This window comes from Garra rufa, chromosome 2 (assembly GCF_049309525.1).
Source record: "Garra rufa chromosome 2, GarRuf1.0, whole genome shotgun sequence".
NCBI classification, from domain to species: Eukaryota; Metazoa; Chordata; class Actinopteri; order Cypriniformes; family Cyprinidae; genus Garra; species Garra rufa.
Window position 1 is genome coordinate 64,626,521 of NC_133362.1, and position 25,384 is coordinate 64,651,904.

The 25,384-nt window shown below is 40.1% G+C and overlaps 12 non-coding genes and 1 pseudogene across 12 annotated transcripts; all 13 read left to right on the forward strand.

Moving 5' to 3' along the window:
- Positions 1-4,511: 4,511 nt before the first annotated feature.
- LOC141326042 (uncharacterized) overlaps positions 4,512-25,384 on the forward strand; it is a 312,593-nt pseudogene continuing 291,720 nt past the window's right edge.
- Positions 19,859-19,932, forward strand: trnat-agu (transfer RNA threonine (anticodon AGU)). The gene has a single exon. It is a non-coding gene; the product is annotated as a tRNA-Thr (tRNA).
- On the forward strand, positions 20,129-20,218 carry trnar-ucu (transfer RNA arginine (anticodon UCU)). Its single transcript is given in 2 exon segments — positions 20,129-20,165; positions 20,183-20,218. It is a non-coding gene; the product is annotated as a tRNA-Arg (tRNA).
- Positions 20,374-20,447, forward strand: trnat-cgu (transfer RNA threonine (anticodon CGU)). The gene has a single exon. It is a non-coding gene; the product is annotated as a tRNA-Thr (tRNA).
- On the forward strand, positions 20,876-20,949 carry trnat-ugu (transfer RNA threonine (anticodon UGU)). The gene has a single exon. It is a non-coding gene; the product is annotated as a tRNA-Thr (tRNA).
- trnat-agu (transfer RNA threonine (anticodon AGU)) lies at positions 21,493-21,566 on the forward strand. Its single transcript has one exon. It is a non-coding gene; the product is annotated as a tRNA-Thr (tRNA).
- trnar-ucu (transfer RNA arginine (anticodon UCU)) lies at positions 21,768-21,857 on the forward strand. Its single transcript is given in 2 exon segments — positions 21,768-21,804; positions 21,822-21,857. It is a non-coding gene; the product is annotated as a tRNA-Arg (tRNA).
- On the forward strand, positions 22,013-22,086 carry trnat-cgu (transfer RNA threonine (anticodon CGU)). Its single transcript has one exon. It is a non-coding gene; the product is annotated as a tRNA-Thr (tRNA).
- trnaa-agc (transfer RNA alanine (anticodon AGC)) lies at positions 22,861-22,934 on the forward strand. Its single transcript has one exon. It is a non-coding gene; the product is annotated as a tRNA-Ala (tRNA).
- On the forward strand, positions 23,381-23,454 carry trnat-cgu (transfer RNA threonine (anticodon CGU)). The gene has a single exon. It is a non-coding gene; the product is annotated as a tRNA-Thr (tRNA).
- Positions 23,883-23,955, forward strand: trnat-ugu (transfer RNA threonine (anticodon UGU)). Its single transcript has one exon. It is a non-coding gene; the product is annotated as a tRNA-Thr (tRNA).
- On the forward strand, positions 24,499-24,572 carry trnat-agu (transfer RNA threonine (anticodon AGU)). Its single transcript has one exon. It is a non-coding gene; the product is annotated as a tRNA-Thr (tRNA).
- On the forward strand, positions 25,123-25,196 carry trnat-agu (transfer RNA threonine (anticodon AGU)). Its single transcript has one exon. It is a non-coding gene; the product is annotated as a tRNA-Thr (tRNA).

Here is a 25,384-nt window from a genome sequence, read left to right on the forward strand (position 1 = left end):
TCATCATCATGGAGCTTGTGTCAGTCTGCAGGCCAAGATGAATAGCAGAAAGCAGGGCACTACCCCCTGGACTACAGGTCGACCGATGTATTGGTTTGGCCGATTAATCGGCACCGATAGTTGCTTGGCAGAACTATCAGTTATCTGGCAAAATCTATGTCAATAGTTTTTCCACGTTGGGTCCGTTGCTAGAGCGGCTGAGAAGGTCCTCATTACACAGCAGCATCCTTATAGTCTTTGTTATACAGCAGGAGAGCAGCCTCTAGTGCTGGAAATCACTGACAGCACGTACAGTTTTAGACACGTGACACTGAGCACTGCACAGAGCGGGACACTCCAAAGGCGGATTTAAAACATCGATAATGAAGCGGTGTGTACATATTTTACAGAAGTGCATGTGCTCATATCATTAAGCGATTATTTGTTGACTTGATGCTGCATTAGTGAAGATTTGGTGATCAAATAAACTCTTGTAGATCACCGCTTGAATTGAACGCAACGTGTCCGGTGTGTGTGATACCAGATGGCGAGTTCTTCTAGACTCAGAGCTGGACTTTTGCCCCGGTGTGTGAATAACATATTTTGATTAGATAATCACAAATGTTCTGGAATAGTAGCAGATACATTGTGAAAATATACAATATCCATGTATTTGTAATTTCAATACTGCAGCCTTTATGTAGATATTTAAAGATGCAGGGCTTGCAAAATCGCTAGCCCAATGACCCAGGGCTATTGTGTTTTACTGGTCTGCCCGACAGGCTATCGTAAAGTAGAGGGCTCCTGCGGGTCCTTAACCACGAGCGGTTTTAGCTGGCTGCTTCCATGAGCACTTAAAGGAACACTCCACTTTTTTGGGAAATAGGCTCATTCTCCAACTCCCCCCGAGTTAATAAGTTGATTTTTACCACTTTGAAATCCATTCAGCCGTTCTCTTGTTCTGGCGATATCACTTTTAGCATAGCTTAGCATAAATCATTGAATCCTATTAGACCAGTAGCATCGCGTTCAAAAATGATCAACGAGTTTCGATATTTGTCCTATTTAAAACTTGACTCTTCTGTAGTTATATCGTGTACTAAGACCAGCGGAAATGTAAAGCAGCGGGTTTCAAGGCTGATAATATTAGGAACTACACTCCCATTCCGGCGTAATAGTCAAGGAAGTTTGCTGCCGTAACATGACCGAAGCAGGCGCAGTAATATCACACAGCGCCTGAAATTAGATCCCAACTAGGTAACTTCCAATGTGACCGGCACTAAGTTTGTGTAATTCCGGTTGTTGCAGCTGTCAGAGTTGCAGCTGGTAAATTGTTAGTGGCTGGATTTACCTGTGTGTGATTAGCTATGGTTATGTGCATTGTAAGGGGCTGTGATAGTAAGTCGAAGACGTAATCTACTACCATCTTTCATAGAATTCCCACGAAAAAAAAGCAATTTCGACTAATGAATCAATGGCTGGCTGCTCTGAACATGGATCTCAAAACACAGTTAGAAACGATCAAGAAATGGCGTGTTTGCTCCGAGGATTTTGAACCAGATGACTATTTGGATAGTTTTACCGGTACTACAGCACGGCGTCTAAAGGACACGGCGATCCCAACAATCTTCAAACTAACGTTACAGACAGGACAACAAGGAGCATCGCCCACGGCTGTAAGTGAAACATGATTAATTGCTAAAGTTACCTGTGAAATGCAACCCCTGACGACTAGGTTTGGGCGAACAGTTGGCTTAGTATTTGCTATGACCAAATTCCATGTGTGATTGCAAAAGAAAGTTATTGCGAACAGTCGGTGGTGTTTTAAAGTCAGTTTTGAGTAAAAGTGTACATCATGAATATAAGCCTGAAAATGCAAACTGACAGTATGCATTTAAAAGCTTTATATTATATAATGTAGTGGTTGCAGGAATAACTTACTCTTGCGACAGCTGGCCATTAGGTCCACTCGGCGTGTGGCGTTTTTTCTAGATGGCAATACCTGGTCCCACTCGCGACAACACAGGCACTCACTTTTAGTTGGCATGGGTTGGCAAGCCCCACCATCTCGAATCTGCTCTCCTCATCCCTTCTGTCCAAGGCAGTTCAGACACACTTTCTTGTCTTTCGCGTACCAAAACCTTAGCTTCAGTGAATTCTGGTTCAAACTGATACGGTTCAGGATCTGCACCAAAGTAAATATCTTCTAAATCGTCTCTCACAAATGTCTCCATGGTGAGGAACGCTGTCTGTGCTGTGCATGCACGTTGGATATGTTGACTGAAGTAAACATTTGCACATGTGCTGTGTGGTATTACTGCGCCTGCTTCGGCCATGTTACGGCAGCAAACTTACTTGACTATTACGCCAGAATGGGAGTGTAGTTCCTAATCTTATCGGCCTAGAAAACCGCATCGTTACGTTTCCGCTGGTCTTAGTACACGATATAACTACAGAAGAGTCAAGTTTTAAATAGGACAAATATCGAAACTCGTTGGTCATTTTTGAACGTGATGCTACTGGTCTAATAGGATTCAATGATTTATGCTAAGCTATGCTAAAAGTGATATCGCCAGAACAGGAGAACGGCTGAATGAATTTCAAAACAGTAAATATCAACTTATTAACTCGGGGGGAGTTGGATAATGAGCCTATTTCCAAAAAAAGTGGAGTGTTCCTTTAAAGTCACTTAAAGAAATTCTTCACTCTATCACATTTTCCAACTTCTTGTGTGTCCTGCTTGCTTGTTAGAGAGATGTGACTTAAATGTAACGTGTTACACGTAATAAACGTTATTATATATAGATATTCAAGATTCAAAAATGTCCATTACAGGATTTTTCTATTTTTTAACTTCACACTTCATTCATGTAATTAAGTTAATTGAATGTTATTAATAACATTTCCTGTGAAGTAAAGATTTACTTCATTTACATAAAATGAACCTAACCCTAGCCCTAGAGACAGCCCTTCTCTTACAAAAACAACAGCTGTTAATTAAAGTTCAACAGCACTGAAACTGCAGCACAATGAAGTACAAAAACAACCTAACTGCAATTCAGTGATGCACTGTAATGCATGTGAAGATTTCAGATGCAAAAACACCTATGTCTGTCTTTGATTTGAAGAATTAGGTAAGGACTGTATTTGTGCTGTAACAGGTGGATTTGTATCTGCACTGGTGTGTCTGTAAGAACACATAAGACTCAAACGGCTGATCAGGTTGAGTGGTAACAGTGAGTGGTCTGAAATATCAAGGTATAACAAAAAATATTAGATGTACATAGGGCTGTGCAATTAATCAAATTCAGTTTCGATTTCTGCTTCAACGATCATGAAAATGCAGTAATCGAGATGAAACGATTATTGCGTTCTGCCCTTTAACCAGTGGTGCGCTTTCGCTCCTCCATAAAAGTATAGTTTCACATGCAAATCAGCAAAAATCATGTAATGTGACTTTCATAAAACGGGACGTGCTTGATTTATTAATATAATATAATATAATATAATATAATTATTTACAGTCATAGATCTTTAAATCTTTATTTACAAGATGAATTCATTGTCATAAGGATCCAGTTTCAGTTAGTTATACCTCTCTGCAAACACAAATTTAATTTTGATTTAAAAAACATCTTTTGAAATATTCATTTAGATTTTTTTTTTCAGTCCTGTAATTTGAATACCGAAATACTGGACTTTATTCTTGTTGAGAATATCACAAATGTTATTAGGCTATGTATTAGATATAAAAATATATCATAAGTATCAATGACTTTGGACTTTTGATAGATCTGCAGTTTGTCTCTTCAATTCATCCTACGTATAGCTGTAAAGTATTATACGTGTTTTATAATCTTAAATGATATTGATTTTAGCGAACAAGACTTTAATTTTTTTCTGGAGATGTGACGTCATAAGGCTGCGGCGCGCTCTTGCATCTGGGATTCAAACGGAGAAAGGTGTGTGTGCTTTTAACAACTGAAAGTGTTTAAATCAAGACAACTCGTTTACAGAATTGTATATAGAACTGTGAAATTATTTGTTAGCCAATAAAACACTGTAATGCTTTATTTAGTGACACTGTAGTCCCAATATAGTGAATATTGTTACACAATGAAATCGGTCACTGTATGCTAAGTAGTGTTCAAAGAAACGGATCTTTTCGAAATTCCGATTCAACTGAATCAATCGATTCACCAAAATGATTCACTGATTTGAATCGCCGCACACTTACGACATCTGCTGCTCAAAACACTGGAAATGCAACGAGAACAACAGACAGCAAATGTTTTCATGAAAGTGGAATCGGATAAATGACTACTAAACTAGGGAGATAATTGAGGCACACCCAGAGTTTTAGTTTACATTTATTTTTCTTTATACCAAACACAGAAAAACTCCTGCTGAATGAACTGAGATCCACTTGACAGACTATTATAAAGATGGTGTTTATTAAAGAGGACAGTGAAGACATGAAGATTGAAGAAACATTCAGAGTCAAACAAGAAGATACTGAGGAACAAACAAAGATGGTGTTTATTAAAGAGGAGAGTGAAGACATGAAGATTGAAGAAACATTCAGAGTCAAACATGAAGATACTGAGGAACAAACAGGTTGGTTTTCATGTTTCAACTCATTCATTTGAACCTTATTAAAATGTCCAGCTCTATAGCAAAAAAAAAAAAAAAAAAAAAAAAAAAAAAAAAAAAAAAAAAATATATATATATATATATATATATATATATATATATATATATATATTGTGTGTAACATTTAAACACAGTATCTACTTTTGATTAGAAAACAATGAAAGCGGTATCTGACAAAAAAAAAAAGATATTTTGCTTGAAGCAAACTTTGACACTTTAGTAAGTTAACATTTGTTTTAAACTGTAAGGGATTTTTTTCTGCTATCATCAAAAGTGCAATATTAAAACGTGAATGTTCATTATAATAAGCAGTAAATAGTCATATTTCAGAAACACCAGCTTGTAGCTTGTTATTGAAGATGCAGGACAGTCACCTAGTAGTGCGTTACAATAGTCCAGTCTAGTCGTCATGAATGCATCAAATAACTTTACTGCATCTGAAACGGGTTACATTTTCCGTAATAGTTATTCATCTTGTATTTTAAATACGAAATGATGTTACATGTACTTTATAACTCTCCAACTCTGGAGCCAAACAATAAAATAAAAACCAAAATCACTCATCGTAACTTCTCTGGGTGTAATTAGAAAATATTTCTCAATTGAATGCTGCTTTTAAATTCTCTAACGTGAAGATAAACATGGCAGATTTTGTGTTTTCTTTTTTAAAGGAGCTAGTGTTTTTATTTATAATTATATGGTAGTTGTGATAAAAGCACAACAATATATATGTTACAAATTATTGGTTTTAATTATGGCTACAATTAATGGCTAAAATTAGAAAGAAATGTGTTTAATAGAGTCAGATCATCAGCAGTATTTGTCTCAATGAGTCTGGTCTTCATTTACCATTGGCTACTTGGTGAAAAAGATGCCAATAAGCCACAGATTTTAAATGTACAATCTTTATGTTGTTTTACATTCCATTTAATGTGAAATAGTTTATTGTCAAATAGTTAGTTTTTTTAATTAATTGGCAGCACTAGTCTAAGTGTTTTGATGTCTGTTGCTTTGTGCCATTAAACTGCTGTTAACTTACATTTTTCTCATTTCACCTCAGACCTGATGGCACTGAAAGAGGAGAGTCAAGAACTCAATGAAACAGAAGAGAAAGATCAAAATGAGAAACATGATTTCAAAACTGAAGAAAAATCAGTTAGTTGCTCACAGAATAAAAATACTTCCTCACCAGAAATAAATAAGAAACCACACACTACAAACCTTAATTCTAACATGAGAATTCAGACTGGAGAGAGACCTTACAGCTGCCAACAGTGTGGGAAGAGTTTTACAAAGAAAAATAACTTTACTGTCCACATGAGAGTTCACACTGGAGAGAAACCTTTCATCTGCAAATTTTGTGGGAACAGTTTTACACAGAAACATTACCTTACTGTCCACATGAGAGTTCACACTGGAGAAAAGCCTTTCATCTGCAAACTGTGTGAGAAGAGTTTCACATGTAATAGAAAACTTAAGACTCACATGAGAAGTCACTATGAAGAGAATCCATTCCAGTGTGATCAATGTGGAAAGAGTTTTACTCTGAAATGTAATCTATATTGCCACATGAGAATTCACACTGGAGAGAAACCTTACTCCTGCAAACTGTGTGGGAAGAGTTTCTCACGAAGTGGAGTTCTTAAGACTCACATGAAAATTCACACTGGAGAAAAGCCTTTTACCTGCCCTCAGTGTGGAAAGAGTTTCAAGTATAAAGTAAGTCTTAAGATTCACTTGAGCATTCACACTGGAGAGAAACCTTACACCTGTGAACAGTGTGGAAAGAGTTTCACACATAAAGTAAACCTTAAGGTTCACATGACAGTTCACACTGGAGAGAAACCGTACAAGTGTGTTCAGTGTGAGAAGAGTTTCACACGTCAAAGCAGCCTGATAAATCATGTGCAAACTCATTCTGGAAAGAAACTGACGTTTTCTTCAATGCAAGAAGAGGTTTAGAAAATTAGCAATTTCTACAATAATCTACACATGCCTTTGAAATACATACAATTGTAGTACTAAAGTACCAAAATTAATATCAAAATTACTAAAACATTGTTCAAGAGTGTACTGAGAAAAAAGGTGTGTGAAATCTAGTCAGTGTTCACACCGGAACTGAATGTGGATTACATCTGGTCACCTTCATGCATCCTTCATATCTTTTTGTTTCACCACAAGGCTTTTTTGTTTTGTTTGTGTACTTCTGAGGCCATACCAGACCAAATCTTCAAATTGTGACTATGTAGAGTATGTCACTCAATTCCATGTGTTGATCTCTCTGAATCAAAATATTACTAATTATAATAATACAGCATTTTTTCTGTTGCTAAATTACACAATTCGGTCATTTTTAACAAAACACTGCTCACACAGTGAGTAAAACTATTCAAAAATAGCTGTACAGACAGTTCAGGGAGCCATTGTTGATCAGGAAGCTCAGAAAGCCATGGCAGATCATGGAGCTCAGGAAGCCATGGTGGATCAGACAGTTCAGGAAGCCATTGTGGATCATGGAGTTTGGAAAGCGGTGGCGGAGGGGCATACATTCCTACATATGAATTATTGCATACAACACCACCATATACAGTTGATCAAAATAATAGCTATGTGACTAAAAAAGTGAGTAAAGTTCAAAATCATTATAACTTTTATTTTAAACACTGCCAATTCTATTCTAAATCAAAACATGAAGAAAAAATGATCAAATTTGTTAGTACTTTACTGAAAATGAAGAAAAATAAACATTAAGCTGTTCAGAATAGTAGTGTCTGCATTTTATTTTACAAAGTCAAACATTTACTGTATAAACTGAAAACATGTTGTAGATTTAGCTTTCTTGTGAATCACTGAACTTATGTTTAGTTGTATAACCAGAACTGCTTCACAGCTATGTTGCACAGAGTCAGAGTTGCACAGAAACTTCTGGCACCTGTGAACAGGTATTCCAGCCCAGAACGAGACAGTCGCTGCGTTCGAAACCGCATACTTCCTTACTATATAGGAGGCAAAAAGCAGGAGGCGAGCAAAAAGTATGTTTGAATGTTCCGTATTCATAAAAGAGTAGGCGAGAATCAGTAGGCGAGTGCACTAATTCTCACAAGGTTCGGACGAACGTCTACTTAAAGTGCGTTCGAATATGCCTACTTACCTGCTATATAGTAGGAAAAAAGAGTACGTGAAGAAAGAAGTACGTTCGAAACCTCAGTATTCATAAAAGAGTAGGCGAGAAATCCCCGGATGTCCTACTGCTTCAGCCCAGATTCTGAAGTGTTCATCTGATGCACATCATCGAACGTGATTGGGAACCACAATGAGGGTGTTAACAAATGTATTACAAACCAAAACACGGTTCCCTGTCTCAAAATCGTATTTGTTGAACTGTATTGGTATCTGCTGATCAGCATAAGGTGTCAAGACGTTAGACAGTAACGTTAAAGTATATTTGTGATTTCGCTGTAAAACACGTTTTATTACATGTAGTGACCATAGACATCTTAAAGATGATTACTAAATGTCTATTTAACAACTGACAGGAACATGTTGTAAGAGAATTAAATAAGCACATGACAACACCAAACAGAGATCTAAATGAGTGATGGAGGTTATGTGAGTTTATGTAGAGTTCACTGCTGTCAACACTGCTTTATATGAATGTAATGTAAATAAACACATGTACATATAGTAACTAAACATGAGTTATCTATTCCATTTGTCTATTAGTACTGTTGATAAATTCAGGAGCATTTGTATTGGATAAAAATCCAATTAACACAACAGCTACCTCACAAATATTGTGTGGTGGAGCAGGACCTGAAAGGAAAGGTGACAGCAGCATTTGTGGGGAAAAAAGTAAAATCTGTAACTTAATATAAAGTTGGGTAATTTTGTTACTTCTAATACAGAGATCTAATGACATTGTGCTGTTAAAATTATAGCATTTGTATTGTATTTGTGCATCTTGGTATGATCAGAAATGTATGCAGACTGGTTTGTGCAGTGAGAAAAGAGAAATCCACAGCAGCATCCTGGAAATGGTCTAGTGCCATCGATGAGACCCTCCATCACTCCACCTGCCCTTGGTCTCATCTGGACCAGATGTTGCTGCTGTATCTTCATCCTCAGAGACCAAAGAGACAGCAAGAGCGTCTAGAGAAAAACTAAAATACCAATATGTCTGAATAATGCTTTGTTCCATGTGTCTTTGTTTATGTTCATGGTTATTTTTTATATTTTTTTTACTCATTTATCCATGTTGCTGTCAGTAAATAGAATATAACTGTTTTATAAATATATGCATTAATTAATTACTTGATTGAAAAAAAACATGCTTGTTTTACTAAAAATATAATTAATTACAGGTCAGCATTTATCATTGTTATTGATCAGTGCATTTTAAGGTAATGCAACCCAAAATGTTTCCGTTATACTGCAATCAGGGACAGCTGTTTCTTCAACATGACCATAAAATGAACAAATTTCATCAACATCAAAATATTTATAGAAAGATTAATTGAACCTGTCGCTCCTATGTTTTAAATTGTTGCGCCTGTTATAACGTCATTTGTCACATGACAATGTCAACATGGTGTAAGACGTGCAGATCACATCCATTGAGTATACTTACTGAGTGTGCGGTTTCGAACGCAGCCAGCCCCTTCAACCGAAGTAATGCTGCCCATGATGACAATCACTTCCGCTTCCTCAATTTCAAACTGAATGTCTTCACTCAGTCCCAGCAGAGGAGCCACTTCTTCAAATTTGGTTCTCCGGGTTGTTGTCAAGTACAGACACCCAGCAAACTCTCTGGTACTCAAATGAGACAACTTGTATGTGGAACCAAACGCTACCTTGTCAATGAACCTTTTCACACGTGAGTTTAAAATATTCTATCTAACCCCAAAGATTGAGTCTTTTTTAGGGCGACCGTTATTTTAGAATGTTTAGCATTACTGTTTCCATGGTGACGCGTCATGTGACACACCGCAGCCACAATAGCACTGTAAGACACATGGATCGCTTTTTTTTTTCGTTTTCCCTTTTTTATCATTAATATTTACAAGCATGCTCGCTATATTATGAAATATCTGATATTCCGGTTTCGAAATATGTGCAAGTAAATGTATTTAAAAGTCCAAACACGCTGAATGTTCGTGCTGAATCTGAGCTGTGGGATTTACAACACGCAAATGCATCCTCTCCTCTCGAAAGACATTAAAGTAAGTCTCTGGTGAGCTGGGAGAAGAGGAGAGTGAACGTTATAGTTACCTACATAATCTTTATATGATATCAATAAAATATGTTGTCAGAATATATTTGTAGGATCATTATTGCCACTTCCATAGACATCAGTGTATATTTTACAAACTACAAATGCATGGTTTTCCTAGTGCTTATGTGTATTTAAATGTCGGAAACCTAAAATAAGCATTATATGGTTGAAAACACTTAATGGTTGTGATAATATGACAAGCACTCAGCACGTCCGATCTGGCTCAGAGCCAGCCAAAGCCTCAAAACATATTTGAATTCAGCAGCTGATCACGTGATGCGGCAAACATTCGAATCACACCGGTGTGATCGTACGCTTCAGGGTCCAACCAAGACAAATCACACCGGTGTGATCGTACGTTCTAAAGGGTTAAAAGATATACAGGTGCATCTCAATAAATTAGAATGTCATGGAAATGTTGATTTGTAAGGAATAATTGACGACGAAGCGGAGTGGCCGTTACACCTCGGGTGTGCATTATTTTCGTAGAATTCTATGTCCCGAAGTCAATTATTCCGCTTATACTACAGTTACCACACCTCAAGACATCGATCAAATGATATATTTCAAGACATTCGTCCCGTTTTTACCCTTAAATAGCTATTGTGAGTAGGATTAATTTCTTACACAGCTCATTCAACAGCTTCGTTGCTAGTTCCAAAACGTCATTTTAGACCTAGTAACGACGCTTGGGCTGTTAATAGCAAAATAATGCCGTTAATAATGAAGTTTAGACAGACCGAAAGACAAGCAGACAGACGGAAAGAGTGAGGGAGAGAAACTAAGTGTATGACTTTACCTCTCTCACGTCTGTGTCTCTCAAGGGTGACTGGCAGCATCGTCTCTACTAACAGATAAACTTTAAGTTCATTTTCTTCAAGACCACGCCGTTGTTATGTTACCTCGCGTGTGAGAGCTGTCATGTCGTTTTTAAGTTGTCAATCGTCAGAGCAGCGCTAACAACATTAGCGCGAATGCTAACGCGAGTGCAAACTGTAACGTTATGTGTGTGCATCTGTGAGGAGAGTGAGAGAGGGCGAGAGAAATAGTTTGTGCTTTCCGTACATAATAAAACGTAATATATTGTGGAAAAAAACATGGAAATAATCTGTCGTTTTTATCCGAATGTTTAATGTATTTATTAGTTTGTCCAGTGTCATTGTGGGTTTTAGTTATTTTGCTGTTTTGGGCTTTAAGGACCTTTGAAATAACTGAAATCGTGTGGCGAAGTGATATAGACATGCACTGCGGTCTAAAGCTGCCTGGAACTACGTTCGCCGTGCGTTTCCCTGAATATAATGCACACCTCTAGAACGTTCGTCAGCCAATCAGATTCAAGCATTCAACGGCCCTGTAGTATAAGTGTAGGTAATTTCCATCGCTTTATGCTTAGAATATTATTTTTGTTGAAATTAAACAAACGAGTAAATTACTATTAAAACAATTATATGGTTGTTAGTAGGGCTGGACCAGAATATTCAAATCGAATATTCGTTCGGTGGGTTGGCATTCGATTTTAAATTTTGATTCAATATTCGTTTTTTTTTTCATACACCTTGCATCCCCCGCAAAACGATTCTCATTTGCGCTTAAATATGAATGAAGAAGATCAGACTGCTGCGCCACTAACAGAGAAACAACAAAAAAAAAAAAAAAAAAGGGAGAGAGAGAGAGAAATTGAGTAATATTTGAGAGACACTATAAAGTACAGTCGGGCCCACTTAAATGGTTTAAGCAAAACTAGGGCTGTGACTGTCGTAATGACAACTGCGCCTCTGCTTTAAATGCACGCATAGGCTAAAGCTGACCGCAAAGCCCCAGCAAAAATAATTACCATGAATGTGTCGGGGAAAAAAAAGTAGGGAGATATTTGAATTATTTATTAAAAAACTAGTATTTGACACAAAGATGAAGTTGACGATCCTGATGCCATTTGCTCATTGAAACGGCTTTAATACCTAAATGCATATGCATTAGGCCTATAGCTATTGGAAGAGTTTTGTTTTCGATTTGAATTATTTAAATTATTTTTTTTACAGTTTCGGATGATATATTAGTCTTACCTTTATGAGCAAAAATGAAGTTTCACATAGCGCTGGCTGGCGCTTCCATGTTCTGCAAAGCGTGCTTATATCTATGGGTTTTAATTGAAATCGTGATGACTTGGTCGTTACTTTAAAAAACAAAAACTTAAATTTAACAAATAAAAAGTGTTCCAAATATATGTCTAAATTAACTTTATAACCTAAATAAACGAAAATAAATGTAATCCCTTTGCTATTAAAAACAGCAGCTGTGCAATGGGGAAGAGAAAGAGAAAACAGACCGGTTCCAGTCAGACTCGGGCCAGTAATTCTGATGAGCTGTCGGAGAAGGTCCGGGCGAGGTTTTAGTAATGTTTGCAACGAATGTTTCTTAAATAGCCGATTTAACATTCTTATTTAGGCTAGATTCATATTTAAATGTATTATTTATTTGATTTATTTTAGCGTTTTGTAGGCTGATTGTTCACTGACTGAAGTGCTCAAATAAACACGCACGTTTGTTAATAATGTTTGGGCCTCATTTATTTTGGGTTTCAACATAATATACATAGGCTGTGTATTTTATATAGGCTTATATACACAAATGTTATATATAATGTATATATATATATTTATAAATAATTTAGATATGAATAATTTATTTATATATAAACACCGCTGCATTTTTTTCGTTCTTCTTTTATTTAAATAGCCTACCCTTCACGGTGCCAGTAATTACTGTGCTAATTTCTGATTTGGGAGTGATTTGTTTGTTAAAATTTTTTAGGCTACCTTATTAAAAGTATTGCACTTAACAGACCTGTGTGTTTTGTATCATTAGCGCAGTGTCCGTTCATGAAGCATATAAGCTCTGCCTGCGTGAGGCGCGCTGCATCCAACTAGCAATGTTCTATTATAATTTATTAATTCTGAACGTGTGGCGTGTCCATATTGCACCAAAATGCAACACTGCACTCCCTTGGGTCCACAGCAAAAATCATTTGGATGAACTGTTTTCGACATAATAAAAATGCAAACAGAAAGACATACAGAGATTCCTGCCTTTATTAGAGAGAAGAATATGTTCAGCCCCTCCCACCGAAGCTTCGAATATTCGATGTTGATTACTACCGAAGCTTCGAAGCTCAAAAAATGGTATTCGGACCAGCCCTAGTATTTTCGAAAAACATTTACAACTTATATACTTTTTAATCTCAAACCCTCATCTTGCTGAGACAAGACAATAATTTGAGGTTAAAAAGTACAGAAATTGTAAACATTTTTAGAAAATAACCCATTTTTTTTCTAGCTAAGACCTTTTTTCCTTGGCTGTGATCAGCTAGAGCCCTTTGAAGCTGCGTTTTTGAAGTTCAAACTCGGGGGCACCATAGACGTCCTTTAAATGGAGAGAAATCCTGAAATGTTTTACTTAAACTGTTTCCTTATGACTGAAGAAAAGACATGAACGTCTTGGATGACAAGGGGGTGAATACATTATATGTATTTTTTTTTACTGAAAGTGAACTACTCCTTTAAGATGACATTTTTACACAATCATTATTATTTTTGATTCTGTAATTTTTTAAAAAGTGTTTCTAGCCATCCAAGCATGCTCAAATGCCTATGTAAAGGTGCATAACACAAACTCAAAATGTGAATAATAATTCTACTCCATAACGGATAGCATAGTGCTATTCAACTGGGCTTAACATGTATTTGTTTTTGTTTTTTGCCTTTGTCACATTGTGACAGTAAAAGTGGAGAGTCAAGATCTGAATGAAATGGAAGAGAAAGATATAAAACATCCTTATTTCATAACTGGAGAAAAACCTTTTAGTTTTTCACAGACTGAAAAAAATTCCTCTCAAAAAAGAGTTCAGAAGACTGGAACTGCAAGTCATTTCTTCTGCCAACATTGTGGAAAGAGTTTTAGTAAAAACGGAAACCTTAAAGTCCACAAGAAAATTCACACTGGATAGAAACCGTACACCTGCCAACATTGTGGGAAGAGCTTCCTAAGAACAGAGGATTTTAAGAGTCACCTGAGAGTTCACACTGGAGAGAATCCGTTTGAATGTGGTCAGTGTGGAAAACGTTTCTCACATAAATCAACCGTTTCCAATCATATGAGGATTCACACTGGAGAGAAGCCTTTCATCTGCAAACTGTGTGGAAAAACCTGGAATCAAAAAGAAAAACTCAAGATTCACATGAGAGTTCACACTGGAGAGAAGCCTTTCACATGTGATCAGTGTGGAAAATGTTTCCCATACAGAGAAAGCCTTAATATCCACATGAGAATTCACACCGGAGAGAAACCTTACATCTGTCCTCAGTGTGGAAAGAGTTTCACGGTTAAAGGAAACCTTAAGATTCACATTAGAAGTCACACTGGAGAGAACCCGTTCACATGCAGCCAGTGCGGAAAGTGTTTCAGAAATAATTTAAGCCTTAATAATCACATGAGGATTCATTCAAGAGAGAACGGTTTTAAATGTCATCAGTGTGAAAAGAGTTTCACAGACATGAATCACCTTAAGGAACTTGTTGAAATTCACATTGGAGAAACGCCTTTCATGTGTCATCACTGTGGAAAGAGTTTTACACACAAAGCAAACCTTGAGAATCACATGAGAGTTCACACTGGAGAAAAACCTTTCACCTGCCCTCAGTGTGGAAAGAGATTCACAGTTAAAGGAAACCTAAAAGTTCACATGAGAATACACACAGGAGAGAGACCTTACAAGTGTCTTCAGTGTGAGGAGAGTTTCATATATCAAAATGACCTGAAACATCATTTGCAAAATCATGTTTAGACAACAGAGTGATTCATTGGATTACCCTCTTCTCATTTCTTCACACATCTACAGCTATGGAATTATGTTAAAGGGATAGTTCACCCAGAAATGAAAATTTGATGTTTATCTGCTTACCCCCGGGGCATCTAAGATGTAGGTGACTTTGTTTCTTCAGCAGAACACAAACGAAGATTTTTTGACTAAAACCGGTGCAGTCTGTCAGTCATATAATCGAAGTGGATGGGCACCAAACCTTTAAAAGTAAAACAACACATGCACAGACAAATCCAAATTAGACCCTGCAGCTCATGAAGATAAAATGTATTAAATGTAAGTCCAACATGTGAACATTGGGTCATTTATTTTGGTTGAGTCCACAGATTTGAAAGTTCTGTTGTGAATGGTTTTGTTTTTATTCAAGGGCATTTGAGACTGATTTTGCCCATGACCCCATTGTTGACCTATTAGGCTGGTCTTCATATTTGGAGACCCATGGTCCCAATCAGACTTAGGCAGTTCAGTGTGTGATGACAATAGCAAAAAAGACAACATATTCTGTGTGGGATGTGAGTTTATAATGTCTAATAAGGTAATAATGCAGCTGGCCATAACTGGATAAACACTAGTAGTGAAAATGTATTTTATATAACCCTTTCCTGTGATTTTTATTTATTTATTTTTACTTTTTTATGCATTTTAAATATGTTTTCTGTTTGCATGTGTACAAGTGTGTCTCAAAAAATTAGAATTTCATGGAAAAGTTCTTTATTTTTTGTAATTTAATTATTCAAAGGAAACTTTATTATATTCTAGATTCATTGCAAACAAACTGAAATATTTCAAGAGGTTTTTTTTTTTTTTAGTTTTAATTCAGATTGATACAACCTAAAAAAAATATACAAAAAATCAGTCCCTCAAAAAATGTGAATATTTTTTCCAAAGATCAAAAAGATATACAAAACAGAAATGTTCAAGATCTCTGAAGTAGATTTAATTATTCACTTAATAATTGGTTGGGGCTCCTTTTACACAAATTACGGCTTCAATGCGGCGTGACATGGAGGCAATAATCAGGGCTTAAAGTATTCCGGCACCGTGCCGGATCTCCGGCGTGCTGCCGTGAGGGGAAAAAAATTATAATATTTTAGAGCCTGAGCATGCGGTTTAATATTTTCAAACCAATTTATTTCACCTACCAATCATATGAGAGGAACGCAGCTTTAACTAACGTTACAAGCCTATCAGAAGCAGAGAAGGGCGGGTCATTGCAACACAGTATGATTGACACCCATACGTCAATGTCACGTTAGCGTTGTCGGAGAAAAAAAATGGAGCGGAGGTTTATGAAGCCTGGGGATGATGTCCTAGCAATAGATAAAGGACTCAAAAATAAATGTCGCTGGGCGTGGATTGAAGAAAGTAACGATGGTATCATAAGGTATCACAGATTAATATATATATATATATAGGGCTCGACATTAACACTTGTCCGCTTGTCCAGTCAAGTGGATTTTGTGAAAGGGCAAGTGAAAGAGGATTTTACTTGCCCGACCGACGATTAAAACATCAATTAGCGCAGCAACGAAACTTTGGTGAGCATAATTCGAATTTATTACTTAAGAGGACTGAAAACGAGAAGTATCAAGTATCAAGCTCGTGCAGGCTCTCTGACTCACAGAAAATCAACACTAATAGGCGCAACAGCAGACACAAAGAAACAAACATGAACAAACATACTGCGGTAGGAAAGCACCATGACGATTGCAAACGTGACATTGATTTTATATAACAGTAGTTCAATAAACTGGTAGTTAATATTAACTGGCTTACTTTTTAGACACATCATTAACTGTTTTTGCTAACGAAAATAATTCTAAGCAAAGCAACAGTAGAACCTCCGTGAATCTCCGAGCAACACAGCGGTATTTCAGTACTGAATCATTTAGCATTTTTTTAATGAATCGAGTGAGTCAGTGAACGAACTGGTTGAATCCAATCTGTGACTCGCTCATTAAGACAGTGACTACTGCCACCTATTGGTGGTTAGGTTTTAGATTTTAGATTTGTTCAAAAAAGTAAAACATTAATCTTACTACATTATGCATGTATTTGCAATTTTACTGTGTAAATGCATTTTTTGGAACCTCTTATCTTCATTAAACAGTCGAAGTAAATACAGTTAAATGTCAATTTCATTGCAGGCTCGGTTTTTCCTGTGCAGTGAAAAAAATGGAGTTTGTTGATACTGATTTAATTTGTGTAACCATACAGAGTCTAAGTATTCTAATTTGATGTATTGATAAAATTTAAGAATTTGATGTGAATGATAACACATACAGTTAGTAAGGTTAGGAAAATAAAGTTAAAAAGTGTCCTAGAAATCAATTTAAGGCAAATATCACAAATATTCTGATTAAAGCAAGACCTTATAGAGTAGTGATGAGACTATTGCTTCAGAATGGATTAATTTACAGCAAAATAAAAAGTAAAAAAAGGCATTTTTTGCCCCGGACAAGTAAATTTTTCACTCGGACAAGTGAATGTCTAATTCTAATGTCCAGCAGCGGTAAGAAAGTGCTTGTTCGTCATGATTTAGACTCCGGTCATAGAGCCGCTGCCCGTGCACTCAAACTTACCACGATGTTGCCGGGAGCAACTGTTACAGCTGACACACCGTTGTCTATGACTGACCGTGTCTGCGATTTAAAAATACGTTTGTGCACATTTATATCAGAACATGATTTGTCATTCAGAATTTCGCAGCCACTGGTCACCCTGTGTAACAAACTGGCATAAAACTGGCTTTATTTGACATAGTACTTTTAAATAAATGGTGCAAAGCATAATTATTGAAGAGAGTCAGCACTTTAAGCTCTTGTTACTTTATTTTTGTTATCATCGTCAATATTTGAAGTAAGTCCTTCTGTTAAGTTTCTCTCCACCCCCCCCCCCCCCCTTCCAAAAAAAGTTCAGGTTCAGGATTTTTTTTTACTTTAACCCCTGAATAATCCTGTGGCACTGCTGAGGCGTTTTTGAAGCCCAGGCATCAGAATAATACATCAAAAAATATCTAGCAACATTTCAGTTTGTGTGCAATGAATCTAGAATAAAAAAAGTTTGCTTTTTTGAATTAAATTGCAACAAATATAGAACTTTTTCATGATATTCTACTTTTTTTTAGATGCACTAGTTGTGTATGTGCAATGTGATCTAATGAGAATTTGTATGTATTTTTTGTGAAACTGTGTGCATGTGTTGATTAACAACTTCAGGCTAACTTTGAAGAGCTACATGTGCAAAGCTATCTGAATACACCTCACACCTTGAAGACTACAGTGGAGAACTATATAACTTCAAAGAACATGACCCACATTTAATATCAAGCTAGCTCAGAAACTTTATTTCAAATTAAAGAAACTGATGAAAGGATAGTTCACCAAAAATGAAAACTGTCATCATTTACTTGACATTTTAAAATGATTTCCAGTGAAGCAAATTAATATGTTGTCCAATATATAATATACCTCAACAGTATATCACAGATGGGGAGTTGAGCTTGCAGTGGCCACGTCTGATGACAGCCTTCAGACAGGTAAAGATTACCTGAATGTTGAGGTGAAGCTCTTCAAGGGCCTTGTCATGCCAGAAAAAAAAACATGAAATATGGGCTGCATTTCAGTACAAATCCAAGACAGGAACTTGGTGTCTTGCATCATAGTCATCCTTGGAATCTACGACTGTAAATAACAGCCTATTATTAAATTTTTTGCTGAATCATCATACAAGGGCATAGGTTTGTTTTGATAGTTGATCTTAGTAGATCTGATAGTAGATTTTCTTGCCATAAATTTAGTCTTAATATAACACTATTAGATACGAAATATCTAAATACAATGCATTACAAATGCAACGTTTTGCTTAATAGTCAAATCTGAATAAAATCACATTCATCATTTGAGAGGGTGCAACACAGTTCACAGTTGTGCTTGTTGTCTGGTTTTCATTTATCAGGCTGTGTCAAGTTCTCTTTCTCTCCACTTTTGTTTACCACCAGAATAGCTTCCAAGTTCATTGGCCCATCCTGAACCAGCCAACCTAAACCAATGCATTTTACATTTAAAATGTGTGGCTCACCAGAATCAAATAAGATTGATAGATGATGAAGTGCATGGTAAAAACTAAAATTTAATTCATAATATGTCATATTTAAAATATAGAAAGAATACAAAAAGTAACAAAGCCATTAAGGTTTGGAATAACACGAGAGAGATAAAAGAATTTGAACTTTTTGGGTGGACCATATTTTAAGATTTTATAGCAGATTAAAAAAAAAATTATGTAGCAAAAAGAATCAATTACAGTATTGGTCAAATGTCTGTTATGCTTATCAAATCTGCCTTTATGCGATAAAAATACAAAAATAAAGTGATTTTGTGAAATGTCATTATAACAATGTTTTTAATATAATTTTAAAAATAATTCATTTCTGTGATGCAAAGCTAAATAATCAGCATCATTATTTTTCTAGGTTTCAGTGTCATGCGATCCTTCAGAAATCTAATATGCTGATTTGATACTCTGAGCAGCCCTCCCCACGCCTAACATGCGGGTTGGCGCCGTGGCTTAGTTGGTCAAAGCGCCCCTTTAATGAACAGTAGATTCTGGGTTCAAATCCCAGTGGTCCCTTGGGCTGAGCTCTAGTCCAGCAAGAGTCCCTAAATTGTGCACAGACCTGCTTGCTCAGCGCACAGCTTGCCACTCGGCCAAGCTGGTCGTGCTCTCTGGCGCAATGGATAGCGTGTTGGGCTTCTAGACTGCCAGATGAGGCCATTCAAAAGTTGTGGGTTCGAGTCCCATCAGATTTGTGCTTTTTGGAATTTTGTTAAGCCCATACTAAGGCCATAATAAGAGTGTTGCCCTCAGACAGCAGAAACCATTTTGAGGCCTCCTGTTCTCAGTGTACATTGATTTAAAAAAAAATGTCAATCATATTTAAAAGGTAGCAAAACATGCCCAAGAACCAATTCAGTGAGGTATGGCAATCACTGTCTTGCATCAAGTGGAGGCAGCAGGATATTCAAAGTGTTGATTCATGCATCCTCTGAGCCGCCCTCCCCACCCCTTTACGGGGTGGCGCCGTGGCTTAGTTGGTTAAAGCGCCTGTCTAGTAAACAGGAGATCCTGGATTCGAATCCCAGCGGAGCCTTGCAAACGACAGGTTGGATCGTTTTGCTCTCCCTTGGATGTCCCTTACAGTGCCTCTGCCTTTCAAACGACACCGCAATTGTGCAGAGACCCTAGGGCCTGTCCTTCCTGCAGAGAGAGCCTGCGCTCTCTTACCGTTGGACGGCCACAGACCCGAAAGGTCAGCCTTCACGCAGCTCTGCTTGCTACCCCTTATGGGCTCTGTGGTGCAATGGATAGCGCATTGGACTTCTAGACTGCCAGATGAGGCCATTCAAAGGTTGTGGGTTCGAGTCCCACCAGAGTTGTGGCTTTTGGCTTTCTAGTAACTCTCATACTGTGCAGTGTTGCCCTCAGGCAGTAGAAATTTGTAGACATTCTCTTTTAAGCGTACCAGCACCTGGCCCGCCTCTGGATGTTTTGATCCTCTGACTCACCCTCCCGTCAGTCTTGCATGCGGTTTGGCGCCGTGGCTTAGTGGGTTAAAGCGCATGTCTCGTAAACAGGACATCCTGGGTTCAAATCCCAGCGGTGCCTTGGGTGGCTTTGCAGTCCAGCAAGCGCATGCTTTTCCCAAAGCGACCCAGAAACAGGGATAGCTAGAGCAGCGAGTGGGAAATTTTGCAAATCGCCCAGACTCAGTTGTCGGCAAACGCCTTAAAGCTGTCCAGCGCATGGTCAGCCAACCCTTGGCCTCTTCTCTGGAAGCCTGGATCGTCTGAGTCGCCTTCCCGGAGGGCGAACGTGGTGCCAGGCTACTCTAGTAAACAGGAGATCCTGCGTTCGAATCCCAGCGATGCCTTTGGCTGCGCGCCACAATACAGCCTAGCTCGTGCTTTACCAAAAAACGGACGGTGAATGGGGACACAGAGAAGCTCGAGGTTAGCGGGAGGTTTCTCTTGCAACACTACCCTCTCACCTGCTTTTGAAGGATAGCATCCCAGGCTAACGGATCCAACCGAGGTGGCGCCGTGGCTTAGCTGGTCAAAGCGCCTGTCTTGTAAACAGGAGATCCTGGGTTCGAATCCCAGCGGTGCCTTTCCACCGGTGGCTGTCTCTGGCCTCACTGTTGGATGGGAGACCCCAACTACACTGTATATTTTTGAACCGTGCCTCAATTGTGCAAAGACCTGAGGACCTGTCTTTCTGCCCACACAGCGTGCCACTCGCCTGTGCTGGATAGCGCAAATCTGTAAGAAAAGCCCTCAGTGGCCCAGCCTGGCATATTGACCGGCTCTGTGGCGCAATGGATAGTGCATTGGACTTCTGGAATTCCAGATGAGGCCATTCAAAGGTTGTGGTTTTGAGTCTCACCAGAGTCACGCTTATTTGCCATTTTGTTAAGCCCATACTGCACAGTGTTGCCCTCGCACAGCAGAAACCATTTTGAGGCCTCCTGTTCTCAGTGTACATTGATTAAAAAAAAAGTTGATCATATTTAAAAGGTAACAAAACATGCCCAAGAACCAATTCATTTTTGGTATGGCAATCACTGTCTTGCATCAAGTGGAGGCAGCAGGATGTTCGAAGTGTTGATTCATGCATCCTCTGAGCCGCCCTCCCCACGCCTAACAAGAGGAGTGGCGCCGTGGCTTAGTTGGTTAAAGCGCCTGTCTAGTAAACAGGAGATCCTGGGTTCGAATCCCAGCGGAGCCTTGCAAACGACAGGTTGGGTCTTTTTGCTCTCCCTTGGACCTGAGGCCCTTACAGTGCCTCTGCCTTTCAAATGACACCACAATTGTGCAGAGACCCTAGGGCCTGTCCTTCCTGCAGAGAGAGCCTGCGCTCTCTTACCGTTGGACGGCCACAGACCCGAAAGGTCAGCCTTCACGCGGCTCTGCTTCCTACCCCCTTATGGGCTCTGTGGCGCAATGGATAGCCCATTGGACTTCTAGACTGCCAGATGAGGCCATTCAAAGGTTGTGGGTTCGAGTCCCACCAGAGTCTTGGCTTTTGGCTTTCTAGTAACTCTCATACTGTGCAGTGTTGCCCTCAGGCAGTAGAAATTTGTAGACATTCTCTTTTAAGCGTACCAGCACCTGGCCCGCCTCTGGATGTTTTGATCCTCTGAGTCACCCTCCCGTCAGTCTTGCATGCGGTTTGGCGCCGTGGCTTAGTTGGTTAAAGCGCCTGTCTCGTAAACAGGAGATCCTGGGTTCAATTCCCAGCGGTGCCTTGGGCGGCTTTGCAGTCCAGCAAGCGCAAGCTTTTCCGAAAGCGACCCGGAAACAGGGATAGCTAGGGCAGCGAGTGGGTAATTTTGCAAATCGCCCAGACTCAGTTGTCGGCACACGCCTTAAAGCTGTCCAGCGCACGGTCAGCCAACCCTTGGCCTCTTCTCTGGAAGCCTGGATCGTCTGAGTCGCCCTCCCGGAGGGCGAACGTGCTGCCAGGCTATCCTAGTAAAAAGGAGATCCTGCGTTCGAATCCCAGCGATGCCTTTGGCTGCGTGCCACAATACAGCCGAGCTTGTGCTTTACCAAAAATTGTGCAAAGACCTGAGGACCTGTCTTTCTGCCCACAGAGCGTGCCACTCGGCTGAGCTGGCTAGGCACAAATCTGTAAGAAAAGCCCTCAGTGGCCCAGCCTGGCATATTGACCAGCTCTGTAGCGCAATGGATAGTGCATTGGACTTCTGGAATTCCAGATGAGGCCATTCAAAGGTTGTGGTTTTGAGTCTCACCAGAGTCACGCTTTTTGCCATTTTGTTAAGCCCATACTGCACAGTGTTGCCCTCGCACAGCAGAAACCATTTTGAGGCCTCCTGTTCTCAGCGTACATTGATTAAAAAAAAAGTCGATCATATTTAAAAGGTAACAAAACATGCCCAAGAACCAATTCATTTTTGGTATGGCAATCACTGTCTTGCATCAAGTGGAGGCAGCAGGATGTTCGAAGTGTTGATTCATGCATCCTCTGAGCCGCCCTCCCCACGCCTAACAAGAGGAGTGGCGCCGTGGCTTAGTTGGTTAAAGCGCCTGTCTAGCAAACAGGAGATCCTGGGTTCGAATCCCAGCGGAGCCTTGCAAACGACAGGTTCGATCTTTTTGCTCTCCCTTGGACCTGAGGCCCTTACAGTGCCTCTGCCTTTCAAATGACACCGCAATTGTGCAGAGACCCTAGGGCCTGTCCTTCCTGCAGAGAGAGCCTGCGCTCTCTTACCGTTGGACGGCCACAGACCCGAAAGGTCAGCCTTCACGCGGCTCTGCTTCCTACCCCCTTATGGGCTCTGTGGCACAATGGATAGCGCATTAGACTTCTAAACTGCCAGATGAGGCCATTCTAAGGTTGTGGGTTTGAGTCCCACCAGAGTTGTGGCTTTTGGCTTTCTAGTAACTCTCATACTGTGCAGTGTTGCCCTCAGGCAGTAGAAATTTGTAGACATTCTCTTTTAAGCGTACCAGCACCTGGCCCGCCTCTGGATGTTTTGATCCTCTGAGTCACCCTCCCGACAGCCTTGCATGCGGTTTGGCGCCGTGGCTTAGTGGGTTAAAGCGCCTTTCTCGTAAACAGGAGATCCTGGGTTCAATTCCCAGTGGTGCCTTGGGCGGCTTTGCAGTCCAGCAAGCGCAATCTTTTCGGAAAGCGACCCGGAAACAGGGATAGCTAGGGCAGCGAGTGGGTAATTTTGCAAATCGCCCAGACTCAGTTGTCGGCAAACGCCTTAAAGCTGTCCAGCGCACGGTCAGCCAACCCTTGGCCTCTTCTCTGGAAGCCTGGATCGTCTGAGTCGCCCTCCCGGAGGGCGAACGTGCTGCCAGGCTAGTCTAGTAAACAGGAGATCCTGCGCTCGAAACCCAACGATGCCTTTGGCTGCGCGCCACAATACAGCCGAGCTCGTGCTTTACCAAAAAACGGACGGCGAATGGGGACACAGAGAAGCTCGAGGTTAGCGGGCGGTTTCTCTTGCAACACTACCCTCTCACCTGCTTTTGAAGGATAGCATCCCAGGCTAACGGATCCAACCGAGGTGGCGCCGTGGCTTAGCTGGTCAAAGCGCCTGTCTTGTAAACAGGAGATCCTGGGTTGAATCCCAGCGGTGCCTTTCCACCGGTGGCTGTCTCTGGCCTCACTGTTGAATGGGAGACCCCAACTACACTGTATATTTTTGAACCGTGCCTCAATTGTGCAAAGACCTGAGGACCTGTCTTTCTGCCCACACAGCGTGCCACTCGGCTGAGCTGGCTAGGCACAAATCTGTAAGAAAAGCCCTCAGTGGCCCAGCCTGGTATATTGACCGGCTCTGTGGCGCAATGGATAGTGCATTGGACTTCTGGAATTCCAGATGAGGCCATTCAAAGGTTGTGGTTTTGAGTCTCACCAGAGTCACGCTTTTTGCCATTTCGTTAAGCCCATACTGCACAGTGTTGCCCTCGCACAGCAGAAACCATTTTGAGGCCTCCTGTTCTCAGCGTACATTGATTAAAAAAAAAGTCAATCATATTTAAAAGGTAACAAAACATGCCCAAGAACCAATTCATTTTTGGTATGGCAATCACTGTCTTGCATCAAGTGGAGGCAGCAGGATGTTCGAAGTGTTGATTTATGAATCCTCTGAGCCGCCCTCCCCACGCCTAACAAGAGGAGTGGCGCCGTGACTTAGTTGGTTAAAGCGCCTGTCTAGTAAACAGGAGATCCTGGGTTCGAATCCCAGCGGAGCCTTGCAAACCACAGGTTGGATCTTTTTGCTCTCCCTTGGACCTGAGGCCCTTACAGTGCCTCTGCCTTTCAAAGGACACCGCAATTGTGCAGAGACCCTAGGGCCTGTCCTTCCTGCAGAGAGAGCCTGTGCTCTCTTACCGTTGGACGGCCACAGACCCGAAAGGTCAGCCTTCACGCGGCTCTGCTTGCTAACCCCTTATGGGCTCTGTGGCGCAATGGATAGTGCATTGGACTTCTGGAATTCCAAATGAGGCCATTCAAAGGTTGTGGTTTTGAGTCTCACCAGAGTCACGCTTTTTGCCATTTCGTTAAGCCCATACTGCACAGTGTTGCCCTCGCACAGCAGAAACCATTTTGAGGCCTCCTGTTCTCAGCGTACATTGATTAAAAAAAAAGTTGATCATATTTAAAAGGTAACAAAACATGCCCAAGAACCAATTTATTTTTGGTATGGCAATCACTGTCTTGCATCAAGTGGAGGCAGCAGGATGTTCGAAGTGTTGATTCATGCATCCTCTGAGCCGCCCTCCCCACGCCTAACAAGAGGAGTGGTGCTGTGGCTTAGTTGGTTAAAGCGCCTGTCTAGTAAACAGGAGATCCTGGGTTCGAATCCCAGCGGAGCCTTGCAAACGACAGGTTGTATCTTTTTGCTCTCCCTTGGACCTGAGGCCCTTACAGTGCCTCTGCCTTTCAAATGACACCGCAATTGTGCAGAGACCCTAGGGCCTGTCCTTCCTGCAGAGAGAGCCTGCGCTCTCTTACCCTTGGACGGCCACAGACCCGAAAGGTCAGCCTTCACGCGGCTCTGCTTC